General features: G+C 34.6%; 2 pseudogenes; both read right to left on the bottom strand.

Moving 5' to 3' along the window:
• Positions 1-1,082: 1,082 nt before the first annotated feature.
• Positions 1,083-10,499, bottom strand: LOC107006499 (annotated as a pseudogene).
• Positions 10,500-12,148: 1,649 nt separating this feature from the next.
• LOC114075362 lies at positions 12,149-13,198 on the bottom strand (annotated as a pseudogene).
• Between the last annotated feature and the right edge of the window lie 6,735 nt (positions 13,199-19,933).

Genomic DNA, 19,933 nt, shown 5'->3' with positions numbered 1-19,933 from the left:
TCTACTTCTACACTTAGACTATCCTAGACATGCTGGTTCAATAGAAATTAAACAATTTTGTGAGAAAACCTCAAGGAAGGATTATGAGTTGGGTTATTGAGACTTCACACTAACACTCACAATACTTTCACCCTACTCCCACAACAAATATAGTGCAATGCCCCCAATGCACAAAACAAATAAAACATAGGATGAGAGTGAGACGAACCCGCTGGGTCAAGATGAGCGACACCCTCAACTATAACAGGGGAAATAACATTAGTAATGCCCCTCAAAGCTGATGCACCAGCAGCCAACTCCCTTTCTTTAAGTTGTCACATCTCCTCATGAAGTAGTTATTGTCTCTTAATCGCCTTAAGTAATGTTGCTTCTCCTTCTTAGCTCTCAGCTCCTCCTCCGCATCCGTAGTACGATCTGAAGCCCGTGTGTGTTTTCCAGTCGCACGAGAAAGGTTATTGGTAGGCTCATCCTCACCAAGTAGTGCATTAAGCACCACATCTCCAGCATATCCAGCGGCCAAAGCATAAATATTGGCCCAAAGATAGGCCAACTCCGCCTGGAACGCAACTAGATCCATAATATGCCAGGTTGAGACCTTTCCAACATCCATAGCTCAAAAGTGTCATTCCTCTCGTGCACTGCCTGTATCTTAACCTCAACACCCTTCCCGATCCGTGCCTCTGATTCGTCTGCAGACTTCCAAGAGAGTCACCATTTGAGTCTCTAATTTCTAGACTCTGGCTAGTGGCAGCATAACAAACCTATGGGAGTAGGAGCACGTGGTATGCTTGCAGCCAGGCCGAATAAAGTGGAAGATGGAGCAATCACATCATGCTCCTCAGTAGGGAAAGGAATGGTGCCCTCATATGTCTTGTCAGGAGCAAGTGTCTCGCCCATACACTGTAAATCAAATGGGATACGCCTCTATGAATGCAGGGGTCGCATCATCCCATATCAAAACAACATTGACCGTCTGGTGCCTCTATCAACCTATCACATCCCCAAACGGGAGCGGTATCCTCTCCGCATAGGTGAAGATTAGAGAAGGGAATGGTAAAACAGTTTTCTTCTGGAAAGCCCTCTCATGATTCTCGGCAATCAGAATCTGGGAGAATTATATCTCGTGCCCCACCATCAATGAAGCTAGCATCACAAGCTCGGTCCCAAGTCACTATATTATCAGCCAATGTGGGGGACAATCTGTCCCGAGTGATAGACCACAAGAATTTGGCTGCAAAGTTGAGAGTAGCCCTTTTTATAGGTTGGGTCATGTCACGGATGTACTCAGTATTAACCCCCTCCTCAGCAATTTGCCCAGTCATCCAACGTAGCAAGGTCTCTCTGATTAGTATCTCGCATGGCAACTCTATTATGCACCACCCACATTCGCAAGTCATACTCAGTTGTATTAATCGGCTGAGCATGTGAAGCGTCTTAAATAAATAGTATATGGTGGCCTCGAATAGATCAACGGGGATGCCCCGCACCAAAGTAGTCAAAAGTGGGGGTTGGGCCAATGCCTTACCCATGGTTGTCAATCATTCTCTCTCATTGAGAACAACCGTGGGTGGACAATTAGGAGTAGAGTTCAGTTTGAGACAGTGATGTAGAGTTTTGAGAGTGGTGGATACACGGATATTGTTACAACCCTCAAAATTAATTAGGTTAAATTAGATCCTATCATGTGTTTTATGAGTTAATCAAGTGTTAAAATAATGAATATTCGCATTAGAAGTCAGTGTGAAGAGTTTAGAAGTCAAACGTCAAAAAACGACCAAGACGTTTAGAAGTTAGCCTTTGTGTGTACTAGTGTGCCTTGGCATGTTTTACGCGTTGTTTGGTGTCCAAATTGATAGGGGAGGGTTCTAACACCTAGATAAACATGTTTAGGGTTGAAACATCCGGGTACGACTCCCAAGGACCACCCTAATGGTCCTTGAGGAGGACCCAAATCTTGGCAAGAAAGCCGCCAAAACAGTTCAACCAACGACCCTAATCGATGGCCCATTGATCAAACAATACCCGTTGTTAGGGGGTGTGGCTCCACACTCTGACCCAAACCATGAACTAGCAGGATGGTCCGTTGGTTGGTCGATGCTCCGTCGTTTGAGTCGTTGTTTGACACCTGCAACTTTGTAGGTGTCTCGGCCAAGGTAAAGGCAAGTTTGGAAATTCACCCCATGTCCTAATTAAGTCCTAGATGATTATTAGGGGTTATTTATGGTACCTTACGTTAGTTAAGACTCTAAAACCTAGACTTAGAATTCATTATTCAAATATCAAATCCCAAGATCAAAAGAAGTTCCTCCAAAACCTCCATGGAAGCTTAAAGTCAAGTTGAAGCTAGGATTGAAGTTCTTCATTGATTCTTCTTCAATTAAGGTATGGTGATTTCATCCTTTATTCTTCTCTCATTCAAGGAGCCACTTCCAATGTTTTTTCAAAGATGTTCAAAAACCTTGAAATCCTATTTTGAATTCTAAGCATAGGTTATTGCATGAAAAGGTTTAAATCAATCTTTTATGAAGTAATTGATGTTAATTGGTGGTTTTAAGATCAAAAGTTTCATGAAGGTATTCCTTGAAATCCTAATTTTGTCTCTAAAGAGGGTGAATTGATCATGGTTTGATCTTATTGAATTCATGTGTAGATTGTATTGGGCTATTGAATTATGTATAGATCATGATAGAATTGTTCATAACTTGATTTATATTGTTGATGTCTATATTTAATGTTGTTGGATCATTGATATGGATTGATTGTTGGCTTAGTATTGTATAAATTGATATTGGTAAGAGCTTTTGTAATGCGAATTGGTTGAAAAGGCTAAAGGATGATGATGATGGTGATTGGAAGGTGGTGAGTTGACCTAATTCCTTTATTTTGTATAGAATTGATGTTGAATTGTATTGATTGGTATGGTCCACTTATGGTGGCGGTATTTGAATGTTATATACATAATGAACATGGCCTTGTCGGCATTATTGTGTGAAATATGGTATGATCATGATATGGTATATGTGAAGGTATAAAGTAAAGATGCTCATGTATTGTCTATATGATTCTATATGGGTGCTATATTGGTATGATTGAATGTATTTCCTCCCAAGATGTTGATATATGATGATGAAGGACTAGGGAGAGCATTAATAGAATGATGTTGTGTCTTACTTCTTTGATACATGAAAGTTATGTGAATGTGATCTCTTGACTTGGTAGACTTAGGCACCCTTGTCATGTACGTGTATGAATGAATGAAAGTCTAGGATCGGTAGACCTAAGATGGTGCCCTTCTAAGAATGACTAATATGGGACCTTGAATAAGAAAAGAAGGTCAAGTATGTGAAACCTTGAATCTGAAAAGAAGGTTAAAAAATGAGTTACCCTTGGGAAAAGTATTATGAGTTGGTAGGATTTAGTAATGGTACCTTCTCTAATACACCTACGAAATGATTTACTCTATGAGAAACAAGGCAAGCATCGAGTGAGTCATAAGACCCCACACCGTGGAAGGTGTTCTACTTGCCAAAGGTAGAACTAGGACTCATCCCATGTTGGCACATGGTTTTGAGATATCAAGGTCTTTCTCATACTCTAGTCTCATACTCAAATAGAGCTACTACCACAAGCATATTCCATACCTAGCTAGTATGGTCTAATGTCGGTTATATGGGATGTACACTCTAGCTAGTGGATGGGTTCTACAACGTGTGGGTAGTGGAATGGGACACTATCTACACATGGCACGAGTAGACCTTGAATGTGCTAGGATGAGTTCCCTAGGTCTTCCAAGACAATTATGTGAAGTCCTTTATGTGATTACTTGTCTCTTTTATGGCCTTAAATGAATATTGTTCACTTATTGAAGTATGTTGTATAGAAAGGCTCATGTCTCACTTAGGTTGAGAGTCTAAATGATAAAAAGGGTTACATGGATGAATATGGAACTTTGTATTAGGTGATGTAAAGAATATTCTTACTTTGGGTAGTCTTAAGGATTACTTAAGTGTGCTTGAAGAGGGTGTATGAGCGGTCTCTTCATGTCTTACTCAAGTGAGTCTTAGGATAACCTTTTGTAGGGGGTCTAAATGCTTATATGTGTTCTAAATGATTATGGTCATATATTGTGGATTACTTGAGTATGTTCTATATGTGAATATTGACTTGAAGATGTTTCTTATACTTGTATTATATGAGGTTTATATCAAAAGAGCATGAAAAGCATATCTTAACGTAAATGTCCGTTTTAGCATGGTTTTCATGCATGTTCACCATACTTAGTGCATTCAATGTGTTAATTCCATATGTTGTTCTATTTCCACAAGTGTAGCTGGCAAGTGAGGATTCTTTTAGAAGTGAAGCTTGGGAATAGCATTCTTTGAAAAGTAGTGCCGGAGTTATTATACTGTCTGGAGTATAATTCTAGCTGCTTTCTTATTTTATTGCGCATGCTCATAGTAAAACGGTTGTTTTTGTTCAATGCTTGTGTATTCAGTGCTCTTTTAGGGGCAATCAATGATACTTACTGAGTACTTCCCGTACTCACCCCTTTCTTTTCCCGCACACAGTGCAGATTTGAATCCTTGTACCAATGTTCCCCCCAGCGTGATTCTTGTGGTGAGTTATCAGATAGTTCATGTTAGCTTAGGGTTTCATTTTTGTTTTATCCACTTCCTTACATATTTTTTACTTATTTCAGACAATGTCATTGTTTTTACTCTTAGATGTTTCTGGGACATGTTTGGATTGCTTTCGCATTGTTTATATCATTCAAACTTAGATATTATATGATTTCATGATTTGGAATATGTCTCTAATCATTGGGAATATGCTCAGTTAATTACCGAATCGTTGGTTTGCCTGACTTAGGAGTGTTGGATGCCAACACAGCTAGGTGTGGATCTTGGTCGTGACAACAAAGATGTATGGCTGCATTAGATTGATTTCTTTTGAAGTTGGGAAGTTCAAAACCAAAAATGAACTTCTTTCTAAAAATATAACTTATTCAGAAGAAAGAATAGAAGTTTTCCATTTCATACAAAACCCATAAGACAGCAAAAGATGGTTATTAGTTATCACTATAGCTGGTTTAGCTGCATGGAGCATTAATAAGCGAACTACTCCAAGTTTAGACTAGTTTTTAAATTACAAATGCATGAGCCCAGCGCTTAGCAAGGCATTAATGTATAAATATTACTCAAACACACACATAATTTTGTAAAATCCTTTTGCATTATGCATAAACATATCACTAGAATTTGTAAGGATGAAGATACACATGTTAATAGCCTTCTGATAATTTATGAAAACCTGAAAAACCTCTAACCTTTCTTTCTCTTCGACGCTGCAATATACTGATACCCCAAGCCATGATGAAGCAAGGTAAAAGAAAACCAGCAGCACGGAGCAAAAGAAGCTGTGTCAAGGATCAACAAGATCATTAGTGTCACACACTATTTAAATCTATGGATGTGTCTATAGTCACCACAGAGAAAGAGAGTTTCATTTTATCATCCACTTACAGAGAAAAAAGTGGAAACATCCTCGTCATCACCTTCTCCATTTTCAAAAGCATGCCTCAGTAAAAGGAGGGCCATTAACTGCAGGATAAAGCACATCATTCAATAAGGTTACCAAGATCATGACAAGGATAAAAGTGGCTTAAAACGAAAGAGACTTATTAAGAATGTTTTATTGCCCCATCCACAATTTTCTGACACATTAAAAGATACTTACCTAGTTCTCCTAATTTTCACATCCCTAAATGAGCAGGACTGTTCCCTATACACACGGAAGACCTTTGGATACATTTAGGCAGAAAGTGAATGTGATATCTGAATATTTTTAAAACCAGAGCGAAAAAAGGGTATTAAGTAGGGAAAAAGACGGAGCACAGAAGGAGAAAAGAGAAAAAAACATGAATTACAGCACATGATCTTCACCCTCTACCTTCCTACTGCACATTTCCAATTTAAAGAAAATGAACATGAATATACACACAGCCACTGGTGGACACATTTTCTGATCTTCTTTATTAGTTAAGGGTGAATGAGTGAGATTAGGTTTCTTCATTTTTTTTTAATTTTTATTTTTTGATACTCCAGTGAAGAAAATCTTCCTCGTCTTCTTCTCTAAATCCAGGGGAAAAAAATACAAGAACACAATTTCCATGAAATCTGATCACCGCATACCTCCAACTACACTCAGATCTCATCTTACATACCATTATGTCACTTCCTAGCAGGAAATTTCAAATTTTCAAAAAATTAAGAAGGTATTCTCCTCCCGAAGGACAAATTCGTAACCTTCTTGATATCAGCCATATGAATGGTTTCTAATGCATCCCACATTCCCACAACTCTATATTAGCAAGTAACCCAAGTTGCACGGACGCTTCACTTTCGATGCCACACCCGTAAATACACTACTTTTGGCCAATCCGACATGCACCTCTTGACATCTTTCAAGAGTCCGAGCAACATAGCAAGTAACAATACAACAAGTTCAAATTACACCAGATAGTTACAGTAGCTCACAAACAGAGCAACGAAACGACCAAATGCAGCTCCACTAGCACCTGCATCAACATATTTTCATGGTTAGCCTCTTGAAGATAGCATTCTGTGACAGCCATCGAAAGAAGTCCAGGGTCATTTAAATCGAGCTGAGTATCAGCCAGTGTCCAACCACCACTGAAAGAAAAATTCACATGGATGAAACCACTAGTGACATAGAACACAAGATATTCAGCTAATCGGATCAAAAGGGTATGCTAACATGTTTGGAATGCTCTAGGTCTAGGACCACAAGAGTACTGCAAGGATACAAGTGGAGAAGCATCAATAACCAATAACACCATAGAAGAAAGAAGGAAAAATATACCCACTATGGTCTACTAAATCAGTAGAAGAAGCAAAGGCTTCAAGGTAGTGTAAAACAAAAACTGGTTATAAAAAAAAGGTTACTCCAGATTAACCAAACTATGCACTTATACTGTATTTTGAAGAAAACTGAAAGATAAAAAAGCTCAACATGTCATAAAACCCTTACAACAACAACATACCCAATACCCGGTGAAATCCCACAATTGTGGTCTGGGGAGGGTAGAATGTACACAGACCTTACCACTACCTAATGGAGGAGAGAGGTTGTTTCCAAATATCCTCGGCTCAAGAGAAACATATTCAGGTGCACATACAGAGGCAGTGAATAGAATATGGCGAGTAACAAGGTACAGTGCAAAGCCTACCAGAAAGGAGCGGAAAACAACAATAAAATAATGTGATAATCAAAACACGATAAATAATACACTAGAATAGATTATTGAAAACGATAATAAACTTCTTAAAAAGCTTCTCTCCTTGGTTAACAAAAATAAAACTAGTTCATGTTAGTGAAGATCTTTCTTTCCCTATAAAAAGGTCAGAATATGACTGAGTGCCAATTTCATTTTCAATACAATGAAAAGTTAATGCAATAATAAAAATGAAGGGAAATTCGTTTACATATTAAATATTGCCGATCAGCTTCATAAGCCGATGGAAATTTAAAAATGAATAACATGGATCAATTTAGTTAGTGAAGAGTTTCTGTTCACCACTGTAATATGATAACAAATGTTATACAATCAATAGGAAGTTTAGAATACCATATTTCGAATAAAGGGAAAGGTCTAAATACAAAAATCTGAAAGCTTATATTCCCAAGGTTTGATACAGACCTACATCTGTACCTAAGAGTACAACAACTACTACGCCTTATTCCCAGACAAAATTTGGGTAGGCTATATGAATCCTCACTACCCTGTTTATCAATTTAAACTCATCTCAGGCCAATATATACAAAATAAAATAAAAAAAGGTACTAGAAGTTCTCTGTATTTTCTAGTGGCATGTACGCCTCTATAAAGCTTTAAAAGCAGTAAATACCTATATTGAAATGTAAATACCAAAAATCTCACACACAGAAACACTCTTTTAAGGATTTAAAAGGAACCACATTCTTTGTATTTACTAGTCATTTACATCTGTAATAGAGCTTAAAAGACTCCTAAATACCTGTATTGAAATGTAAATACCAAAAATCTCACACAGGAACACTGTATAAGGATTAAAAAGGAACGATTGGAACAAATGATTCAAAATTTTGACATACCAAGTCAGGAAATAACTATGACCTGATAGTACCTGATATCAATGACAGTTTCTTCAGAGGGAGGAAGCGGCGGTGGAGCAGTATATCCAGGTTGGTAGGGCTGCAGGTTAGAGAGAATTATCTAAGTAAACATGTCACTTGGCACAAATTACTTAGTGTGACAGTACAAGAAACCCTTTTAGGGAGTGGCCCCTGACATCCATATTTGTAATTGAAGGTGGTTAAAAAATGGAAAAGCAAGGCCAATTCATGTGCTGCATAGGCTGGGAAACCCCCCAACCCAGCGATGAAAGTGTGGGTAAGGGATACACAGGCACATATCAAATAATTTTGAAGCCTATGATTCTCTATCTAACAATCCTTCAACTCACTCACTCACCCTATGTCCAAAATTCTTTTGGGATGGGAGAAATCCTCTTACTAGAAATTCAAAATGCCATCAGGTGATTAAAAAGATACAACAGATTACCTGATAACAGATCTCGCAAATTATATCTCCCTTCTCATTGCACCATCTCTGAACACATTTCCTATGAGCATACTGAATATGCGGAAAATTGCAGACGGTAGACAAGAGAAAGAAAAGAAACAGTCAGCCGTTCTGTGAAAGCCCATAACAAATGGCAGATAAAACATGTTCATCTATAATTCTTAGAACTTTGAAATTTAAGGCTAATTCAAGGGAAGTAAAATAAATTATCAATGAATACACCTAAACCCCACATTGTACGAGGTCAACTATGTGAGAATCCTCCATATTATTAATTATAAATTAATGGATTAGTATACAAAATCATTTTGCAACTGACAAGCATAGCATTTTCAAGATTTAGTAGGTCATTTGAGTAAATAAGCCTTCTCTTATGCTTAGAACACAAACACCCAACTATATCTAAACAGGACTGTTCATCTCCCGTGGGACTTCAAAACAGTTGACAAACAGGAACATGAACATGGCAACCTGCACAAAAGCAATGGCGCTTAATGTGTTTTGGTGTAGAAATGTTAGTAAGAGGGTGTTTGGATTTGACCTATTTAGGTGTCTTTTGACTTTTAAGTTCTTTTTTATTTTTGGAGGTGTTTGGGAAAACAAAAGAAGACTTAAGCAATTTTTTTTATGCTAAAAAAGTACAAAAGAAGCTAAAACACAAAGTTGGGTACAACCAACTTATGACTATCAGCTTATAAGATACTTTAAGAATGCCAATCTAAACACCCTTGAATATGTTCTTCGCATTGTGAGACCTATACAGAAGCCACTTGCTTACTCCTAAACAAGTGGTCACTTTATTTCAGAATAACTAGTAGGTCCCAGAGTGAGGTAACACTGTATCAATTGCAACAATTACCAAACCTAACAAATATTTGTTTGATGTTATTGAATCAAACCAAAGAACAAGAATGACAACAAACAAAAGAATTTAAAAAGAAAAAGAAAAGCAACTAGCTCAAGGATAACAATGTTCTTCAATAACCAAGTAAAAAAACCTAGGTGGACAACAATAAAAGGAACTTAGTGTCCATAAATACAAAAGGTGTGGATATTTATGCCTATTACCAAAAGGGTGCAACATAAAGTGGTCGAGGAAGTATAAACTATAGCAATTGTGCTTAAAGTATAATTGGAAGGAGTGGAACAAACTGTCGCTTCGGGGGTACAAAATATGTAAGCAGATTACCCTTAACAACAAACAAATACAACTAGAGATACTGATGAAAAACAAGGGACCTACTTCCCATACTAGGGGTTAGCAGGTAAGAAAGAGAAGACTTAGCTGGGTGGAGAGCACATATTATAAGCTTCTATTAATGTCACTACCTGACAATGTCAAGTTCTTTAGAAAATATTATTGAGATACTAGACAAAAGTAGGATCAACATGATTGACATTTACATGCACAAGCACCACTGATATCAATATTCAGTGGCTAATTCAACAACAAGAGCAAAAAGTAGTCAACTTTACAATGATACCTTCAATCTACCACTACAAATTCAAGGAATCTCCAAATTTTTCGTGCTGTCTTCTTCCTGGCAAATTCGGCATTCCTCAATTTGAACTAGTGGCTCTTCTTCAAATCCAGCTTCTGGTTCTTCTTCTTCCTCATCAGGGATTGACGGAACAACTCTATGAGAGTAAAAACTTCCCACTGAGGATCATTCATTCTCAGCATATAGAACCGAGTGTCCTCCCATTAGAAGTTCACTTATGTATCCTAAAATCACCAAAAACCATCTCACACATATAGAATGAAAAACGTCAAATTCAAGGCTAGTTGTAAACTTTATACATGTGTATTTGAGTCAATGTTAACAACAGAACGTTTTGTACCATCAATCTCCATAGTCCGATGAAACAGAAGAAATAATTCACAAATCCCAATAAATTGTTCAGCCAAAAGATAATCATGAACAAAGTGCGAAAACAAAAAATGATTTGGAGTGGTGAGGTACCTGAATATGGTGTTGTTAATAGAATTTGCTTTCTAAAGCCAAATCGAGAAGCGATTCAATGTTCCACAGACAAGACCAAAAAGAAGTTGTAACAACTACTTTGCCTTTAACAAAAGGGGCAATTAAAAAAAAGTATATAAATTGGATTACGAAAAATTATTATGAACAAGATTTCGTTGATTGAGGTCTACACATAAATAAATAAATATAAATAATTCCCACCAATTCACCTACCCCTCAAATGCTTCTTTTGGGAAGTGTATATATTATTTTCTCTATCTGTGATTTTTCTAAGGCAGAATAGTTTGGTGGATTCATGTACTTGTGTTATGGATATTTATAATTAACTTTTTGTAATCTGGACCCCTGAACTTATTCAAAATCAACATTTTAAACACCTTTTTTATGTGGCATCCTATGTGGAATTAAACCACATGGAGCGTGTGATTCAGTCGAAGAAAGAGCGTGAGACGCTTTAAAAAGGCACTAACTATCATATTTTGATTTTTAAAGGCTATTTCTTCTTCTTTAATTCACTCAACATCATTGTTAATGCCTTTTTGAGCTTTTTTCTTTATTTTTTTCTCAATCTTGCTCTGTAAAAAATTCTCTTTTATTTTTTGCGTCTTTTATTTTTTCCTTCAATCTACTCGTCTCTGTTTTTTTGTTTGATTCTATTGTATTTTTGTTGGTTTTCACGATGACTGTTCGATGTTGCTACTGTGGAATATATGCTGAACTAAAAACATCAAGAACACCAACTAATCCTGGAAGAATGTTTTGGGGCTGCCAAAAATATTCATCCGGTAATGGGTGTGGATTCTTCCGATGGGCTGATGCAAGTGAACAATACAACATCAACAATTCATCAACGAGTTCAGGGCAAGGAAGACAAGGAACACATAGAAGACAATGAAGGCAAGGAAGACACAGATCAAACACTAGTATTGATATCACTGTTATTGTGATTGTTGTTATTTGGTTTGTAGATGTTATATTTAAGATATATTGATTTGTACTATGTGTTATTTGATAATGAAATTGATTGCATTTACATCAGAATTCTGAATAACTTCATTCAAGCACAAATTCGTACAAGAAAAAAAAGGCTTCCCAATAGCAACTTAACACAAATTCATATACAAAACAGTTGGGATCAAGTGATTAATAAAAAAAGTTAGTTGGGATCATGTCATTAAGCTAAATAAAGTGAAATCTAATGTGTGCCTTGAGTGCTTGGTGTGCCGTGAGTGCCTTGAGAGCTTGGTGTGCCTTGAGTGCTTGGTGTGACTTGAGTAATTTTGTAACTTTCCTCTCGTATCTGCCTTTGAGTAATTGCAGTTATTCCCTTCCACCTTAGTCCTTTGGGTTTGTAACCAAGATCAATATTGGTAGGAGTTGAACTTGTCAATGTAGCACTATGTAATATCCTATCAGTATTTTCAGACTGAGAGAATAACAAAAGTCTTAACCCAGAGATGAACTAATATCAATTAAAGCAATTTAATGTGTTTAAATGATAAAATACATATCCTCTCAGTTACACTGCCTCTTGATCCAAATAAGAGATCATAACCAGCTGTCTTTGCTTGTTTTGATCTTGGTTTCTTATAGGCAAGAGATGCATCACCTCCTCTCAAAGTTGTGCTAGTTTTTTTTTTTTTGGCCAGTTGCACTAGAAGTTGATAGTTGAGTGGAACTTGGAACTGCCCTTGGACCTGCACATGGAACTTCCCTTGGACCTTCACTTAGAACTACCCTAGGACCTGCACTTGGAACTGCACATGAAACTTCCCTTGGACCTGCACTTGGACCTGCCCTTGGAACTTCTCTTGGACCTTCACTTGGACCTGCACATGGAGTTCTAGTAGCAACATTTGAAGCTCCAGCACTTGCATCACTTGTTCAAGCAGCAACATTTTTCTACAAGCATAGAGGCATTAAAGCACAACTTACCAAAGTATAACAAGAGTAAAATTCAATAACAAAGAGACATGAAAACATAACTTATCAGAGTTGGATATCCTTTCTGGTTATGTCCAAAAGTCTTACACATAGAACATTTCTTTTTTCTTCCCTTCCTTGTAGCCTTTTCAAACTTCTTCTAAACTAGCTCATCACTATCTTTTCTCCTATTTTTTCTTGGTCTTTCTGGCATGGATGTTATTTCAGGTGGTTCAATGGCTGGTCTATCACTTTTTGGCCACATCTTCATGTTTGTCATAGGTTGAATAAATCTTTTATATGCTTTCAGGTATGTTTCCTTCTTATACCAGTGGTCAACAAATGACTCAACAACCCAATCCTTAAAATGAATTACTGTAAGTGCATGACCACAAGGAATTCTCTTTAATTGCCATGATCTACAACTACACACCTTCTTTTTTAGGTCAACAACATGTTTATATGGTGGATCATGAATCTCAAAGAGAAGATCACCATTAAACCTTACCTCAGAATTATCTGCAATTTCAGTATTTTTTCTAAGAATATCCATAGCCATAGGTGATACATCAGTAATCCACTTTTCTGAAAGTTCTCTCATTTGATTCATTCTTTCCATAACTTTAACTCTTATTTCCTCTGGCATAGTGATTATTCATTTGAACCTAGAACCTACAATCCAACTGTTGAAAGTCTCACACATGTTGTTCTCAACCACATCACACTTGCTATGTTCTTTAAAATATGCCTTACATCATGCTTCCTTGTTATACTTTAACAGTGCTTCTATAATGCCTTCTCCTAACTCACTTAAATCATCATGTTTGGACTGTAAAAGTACCTCAAATGGTGCCCTAGAAACCTGCCATAATTTTCTTCTCCTTTCTTCACCCCTCCAACTTTTCTTCCAGTTTGCCCATATATGCCTAGCACACCACCTGATTTCAGCATTTGGAAATACATCAATAAGTACAAGATGAAGACCCTGTCAAAAAAGAACATTTGAAATACAACAATGTAAATATCAAATACTCCAAAAATTAAAGAATAAATTTATCAAATAATATAGTAATACCTTATGCATATCAGACATCACTGTTAGTCCTTCACCTTCTGTAAGCTCCAAATCATGTGTGATGCACTTGAGAAACCAAGACCATGTATCCTTGGTTTCTTTATTAACTACTGCCCATGCTATAGGGTACATCTGATTATTTCCATCTTTGGAAATGCAAGTTAACGGTTCACCTTTACATACACCTTTAAGAAATGCACCATCTAAACCAATATTCCTCTACACCGTTCTTTCCATCCACTTTTTAAGGAACCAAGACAAATATAAATGCTTATAAACACCTTTTTTCCTGGAATTGTGTTCTTGGATGTCCTAATAGATACAGTAGTTCCAGGATTTGTGGTCTTTAATTGCTCAGCATAATCATACAACCTAGAAAACTCCTCTTTAAAATCTCCCATATGTTCATTCATAACTCTCAATTTTGCCTTTCTACAACTTGTTTTACTAACAGACAAACCATACTCCTTTTGTATCAAAGATTGAATCTGATGTAGTTTGATGGTAGGCTCGCTCATATTCCTCTCTTTGTAATATTTACTAATCCAAATGGGGTTACACAGTTTGTTTCTTGTTCTTTTAGAACACTTGTGAACTGGAAAATATGTTTTAACACTGAAGTTTCCAGTGTTACCATCAATACTTCCAAGAATATGCCAAGGACAACCTTTTTTCTTACAATGTGCCCTTACCCTTTCCTTCTCATTAGGTTTCAACTTAATATTAACACCTTTCTGAATAGAGTAAGTTTGCAGTGGCTCCCTGAACTCAATGTTATTCAAAAATATCATATACAGTTGAAAACAAACCTTTTTAGCAGTTGGATCAAAGTAGACCTTTTTACTTTCCTTCCTAGGTGCTGGACCTACCACTTCATCATCCCCAACAGGTTCCCCTTCATCTTCATTAATGTCAGTACCAAGATCCGAGCTATCAAAATAAGGGTCATCACCACCCAAATTTCCTTCAAATCTACCCCTTCTCTCCTTATAAATGTCTTCAAAACCAACATCTATACCTACAGGACCAGATGGTATCTCATCTAGATTTACTCTATCAGCCTTCTCTTTAACTTGTTCTTGAATGTAAGACTGCCTAGCTTGAAAAAACTCCTCATCAAAATCACTCAAATCATCAATATTTTCATCAACATCATAGAGTGAATCAGAATCAGAATGTTCTTCAACTCGAGGAGCAGGATCTTGTTCTTCAACTAAAGGGAGCTGCTCTTCAATTAAAGACAACTTATTTTTGTTTAAATCCCTATTTTCTTTTTCAGCAAATGGTTGAGATGAAGACACATCAGTCCTATCTATTTGTGGGAGGATGAAAAATCAGCCCTATTTTTATGTGGGGAGAAGGACACATCAACACTATCTTTTTGTGGAGATGAGGACACATCAGCATTAGTGCTAGACAATTCAAGTATCTCCTCAACAACTAAAGGTATACTATGGGATGTACAACATATACATCAACAAAATCAGCAGCCTTCAAACCATTAAGAAATTTTAGAACATTATGATCAATATTTAACATGTAAAAAATACCCTTATTGTTGACTCCACATCCAAATGTCTCAACATTTTCAACACCCAATTCCAATGCTATTTTATGAAACAACATAATATGCAACTCATCTAAATCTATATTAATCTTTTCAACACTACAAAACAGCCCCTATAATGAAATTGAAGTGTCACTATAGTTAAAGTCATATCTTCGGATGCCTGTAAAGTCAAATGAAAAATAACTACAGTTAAAATTTAAAGGCATAAAATTACCAGGACAAAAACAACTACTTTTAAAGGAAATAATAAGCATAAGTTTAACATGAAAAACAACTATAGTTAAAGGGGTAAACTTACCACGACTGTAACACAAAAAGCCCTAAATTTTTTAAGAAAATACTAGTAATAGTTAGACGGTAAAGCCATTAACTTACCATAACTGTAATTGTTGTTACAATGGACCACTAACACTATCAATACACAAGACAATTGACCAAAAATAGAATATTAACTTTAGTCGAAATTGAGATTTTATGGAAAAACCCTAGAATTTACTCGAATTCACGAAACATGTCATTGAAGTCAGTCGAAGTCTTTAATCAACTAAGAAAGTGTATAGCAATAACATTACACCCAAACCAAAGTAAAATCCCCAAAAAATTTAAGGAAATCGAATGACAATCGATCCTCTAATCAAATAGATACGCACAAGAAAGTGAAAAAAATCGAAAACTAATACAAGTGCAAGAACTTACAGAGATAGTCGGAGTGGAGCTGAGCTTCAACTGAGAAAATCTATGGAAAATCACAAACGATTCTTAGTGGATAAATCGTAGAGAGGAGAAGAGAGAAGAGGAGAAGTCGCAAAAGTTTTCAAAATTTCGCTGTGGTTTGGACTATTCCTAGTTGGCTGATTTACCACGTGAATTTCATATGTGGATTATTATTTTTTATTTTTGGCCAACATGTACATGGTTTGTGCAACACGCGCGATGGCACATCAAAAAGAGTGTTTAAAATGTTGGTTTTGGATAGGTTCAGGGGTCCAGATGACAAAAGGCTAAATGTGACTATCCATAATACAATTTGATACAAGTACGAGGGTCCACCAGACTATTCTACCTTTTTATAATTATCTCTTCATTTTACAAAATCAACAAAGGATAAAACAAAATTTATCTAATATATTATCTATTAATTATTTTGAAAAATATAGAACTTTTAAAAAATGTCAAATTCATTCACTTGATAACTAATAGGGGTAAAACGGTAAATTAATTATATAAATTAATATTTTCTTAATATGTGTGTCAATTTAAAAGTGGACAATTAATTAAAGACAGAGCAAGTAGATAATTGAAGGCTCATTCACGGGCCAAGACAGATGGAGTAGATAATTGAAGGCTTGTTCACGGACCAATATAACTAATTATTTTTTTCATTTTCAATTTCTTCATTTTCAATTTAGGGAAAAGGGTCTAAATATATCTCTCAACTTTGTCATTTGGAGACAATATATCCCTCGTTATGAAAGTGATTCATATATATCCTTACAGATATACAAACGGCTCACATGTATCCCTACTATTGCAAAATAAGCTCACATATACCCTTCATTTAACGGGAGTAAAAAAATAGTTTAAAATTTATATATTTAACCTTTAGTTTTCTTTATAATCATTTAGGAGTATATATGATCCTTCTAGCAAAGTTCAAGATATTTTTAATTTTTTTTTCATGCATAAATTATTTTGTAGACTTCTTTGATTATCATTATTTGAGTTTCTTGTTCTTAATTTTTTTTTCTTTTATTCCTTAATGTAAGAAAAAAATCTAAAACAAATTTTGTTTGTTGTATTATAATTTAAAATTAATTTTCAGCTATATTGTAATTCAGTAAATAAGGTCATCTATAATAAGTTTTACAAAAATATTAGTGAAACATGAATAAATTTGACTATCAAAATAATAAATTTAAATTAGTCATTGAAACAAAAAAAATCAACAAATATGTTTGAGGAGGATTAATTATATCCATATGGGATTATATTTTGTTTTAAAATATTATAAAAAAATTAAACCAATATAAATTTTTTTCACGTCTGTTAGAGAAAAAAAAGGATACATGTGAGTTATTTCTATACTAGTAGGGGTATATATGAGTCACCTTCATAACGAAGGGTATATCAGCTCTAAATAACAAAGTTGAATGGTATATTAGGCCCTTTTCCCTTCAATTTATTTGACACTTTTTTCCTGTCAATTCCAAAAAAAATGACGCATTACTATATTTAGTATCAATTTCACTTTAAAAAATTCACTGTTGTTAACACTTAAAGCTGGTAATCTTCTGCATTTAATGCAAATATATCATCTTATTTATTTTGTTTGTAAATTGCTTTTTAGAATCTTTTAAAATATATACTTTTAAAAATATTCAAATTACTTTTAGTTTTTCTTTAATTTCAAATTAATATATATTTGTTATAAATCCATTGTATTGTGTGGATTATTCATTAGATTTATCTAATAATCAATCGGATTTATGTCTAGGTGCTTCCAAGGTGATAAAAATATTTAGGAATAACGATGTATCTACTACTTAGATGACTTTTGGGAGCGATATCTCAACACTATAAATAGAGATATCACTCACCATTTGAAAGACACGGTTGAATAAGAAAAGTCCACTCTTCTATCTATACTTCTTGTCTTCTTCTTCTTATTATACTATATTATTTTAGAGTTACCTTTTATAATACGTTATTAGTACGAAGTTCCTACTTTCAAAGGAATTATATAAATATTCTTATTTAAGTCACCTATTCTCTTGTAATTTCATTATGTCGAATTTATCCAAACTTGAGTCTGTGGCACTAGATATTTCTGAAAAAAATTTACCTTTTATGGGTACTCAATGTTGAGATTCACTTAGTTGCTAAAGATCTTGATGCCACCATTACTCAGAGAAATGAAGCATCCGTCCAAGATAAGATCCGTCCAAGATAAGACGAAGACTATGATTTTCCTTAATCTAAGGGCCTTGTTATGACATAATTTATCTATGTCACGACCCAAAACCGAGCCGCGACTGGCACCCACACTTACCCTCCTATGTGAGCGATAGTAGATAATTGAAGGCTTGTTCACGGACCAATATAACTAATTATTTTTTTCATTTTCAATTTTCTTCATTTTCAATTTAGGGAAAAGGGTCTAAATATACCTCTCAACTTTGTCATTTGGAGACAATATATCCCTCGTTATGAAAGTGATTCATATATATCCTTATAGATATACAAACGGCTCACATGTATCCCTACTATTGCAAAATAAGCTCACATATACCCTTCATTTAACGGGAGTAAAAAAATAGTTTTAAATTTATATATTTAACCTTTAGTTTTCTTTAAAATCATTTAGGAGTATATATGATCCTTCTAGCAAAGTTCAAGATATATTTAATCTTTTTCATGCATAAATTATTTTGTAGACTTCTTTGATTATCATTATTTGAGTTTCTTATTCTTAATTTTTTTTTTCTTTTATTCCTTAATGTAAGAAAAAAATATAAAACAAATTTTGTTTGTTGTATTAAAATTTAAAATTAATTTTCAGCTATATTGTAATTAAGTAAATAAGGTCATCTATAATAAGTTTTACAAAATATTAGTGAAACATGAAAAAATTTGACTATCAAAATAATAAATTTAAATTAGTCATTGAAACAAAAAAAAATCAACAAAATATATGTTTGAGGAGGATTAATTATATCCATATGGGATTATATTTTGTTTGAAAATATTATAAAAAAATTAAACCAAAATTAATTTTTTTCACTTCTGTTAGAGAAAAAAAGGATACATGTGAGTTATTTCTATACTAGTAGGGGTATATATGAGTCACTTTCATAACGAAGGGTATATCAGCTCTAAATAACAAAGTTGAATGGTATATTAGACCCTTTTCCCTTCAATTTATTTGACACTTTTTTCCTGTCAATTCCAAAAAAAAATGACGCATTACTATATTTAGTATCAATTTCACTTTAAAAAATACACTGTTGTTAACACTTAAAGCTGGTAATCTTCTGCATTTAATGCAAATATATCATCTTATTTATTTTGTTTGTAAATTGCTTTTTAGCATCTTTTAAAATATATACTTTTAAAAATATTCAAATTAACTTTAGTTATTCTTTAATTTCAAATTAATATATATTTGTTATAAATCCATTGTATTGTGTGGATTATTTATTAGATTTATCTAATAATCAATCGGATTCATGTCTAGGTGCTTCCAAGGTGATAAAATATTTAGGAATAACGATGTATCTACTACTTAGATGACTTTGGGAGCGATATCTCAACAGTATAAATAGAGATATCACTCACCATTTGAAAGACACACTTGAATAAGAAAAGTTCACTCTTTTATCTATACTTCTTGTCTTCTTCTTATTATTATATTATATTATTTTAGAGTTATCTTTTATAATACGTTATTAGTACGAAGTTCCTATTTTCAAAGGCATTATATAAATATTCTTATTTAAGTCACCTATTCTCTTGTAATTTCATTATGTCGAATTTATCCAAACTTGAGTCTGTGGCACTAGATATTTCTGAAAAAAAATTACCTTTTATGGGTACTCAATACTGAGATTCACTTAGTTGCTAAAGATCTTGATGCCACCATTACTCAGAGAAATGAAGCATCCGTCCAAGATAAGACGAAGACTATGATTTTCCTTAATCTAAGGGCCTTGTTATGACATAATTTATCTATCTTTAGA

Source organism: Solanum pennellii, chromosome 12 (genome assembly GCF_001406875.1).
Source record: "Solanum pennellii chromosome 12, SPENNV200".
In the NCBI taxonomy this organism is placed as follows: Eukaryota; Viridiplantae; Streptophyta; class Magnoliopsida; order Solanales; family Solanaceae; genus Solanum; species Solanum pennellii.
This window is presented reverse-complemented; position numbering and strand designations above follow the sequence as displayed.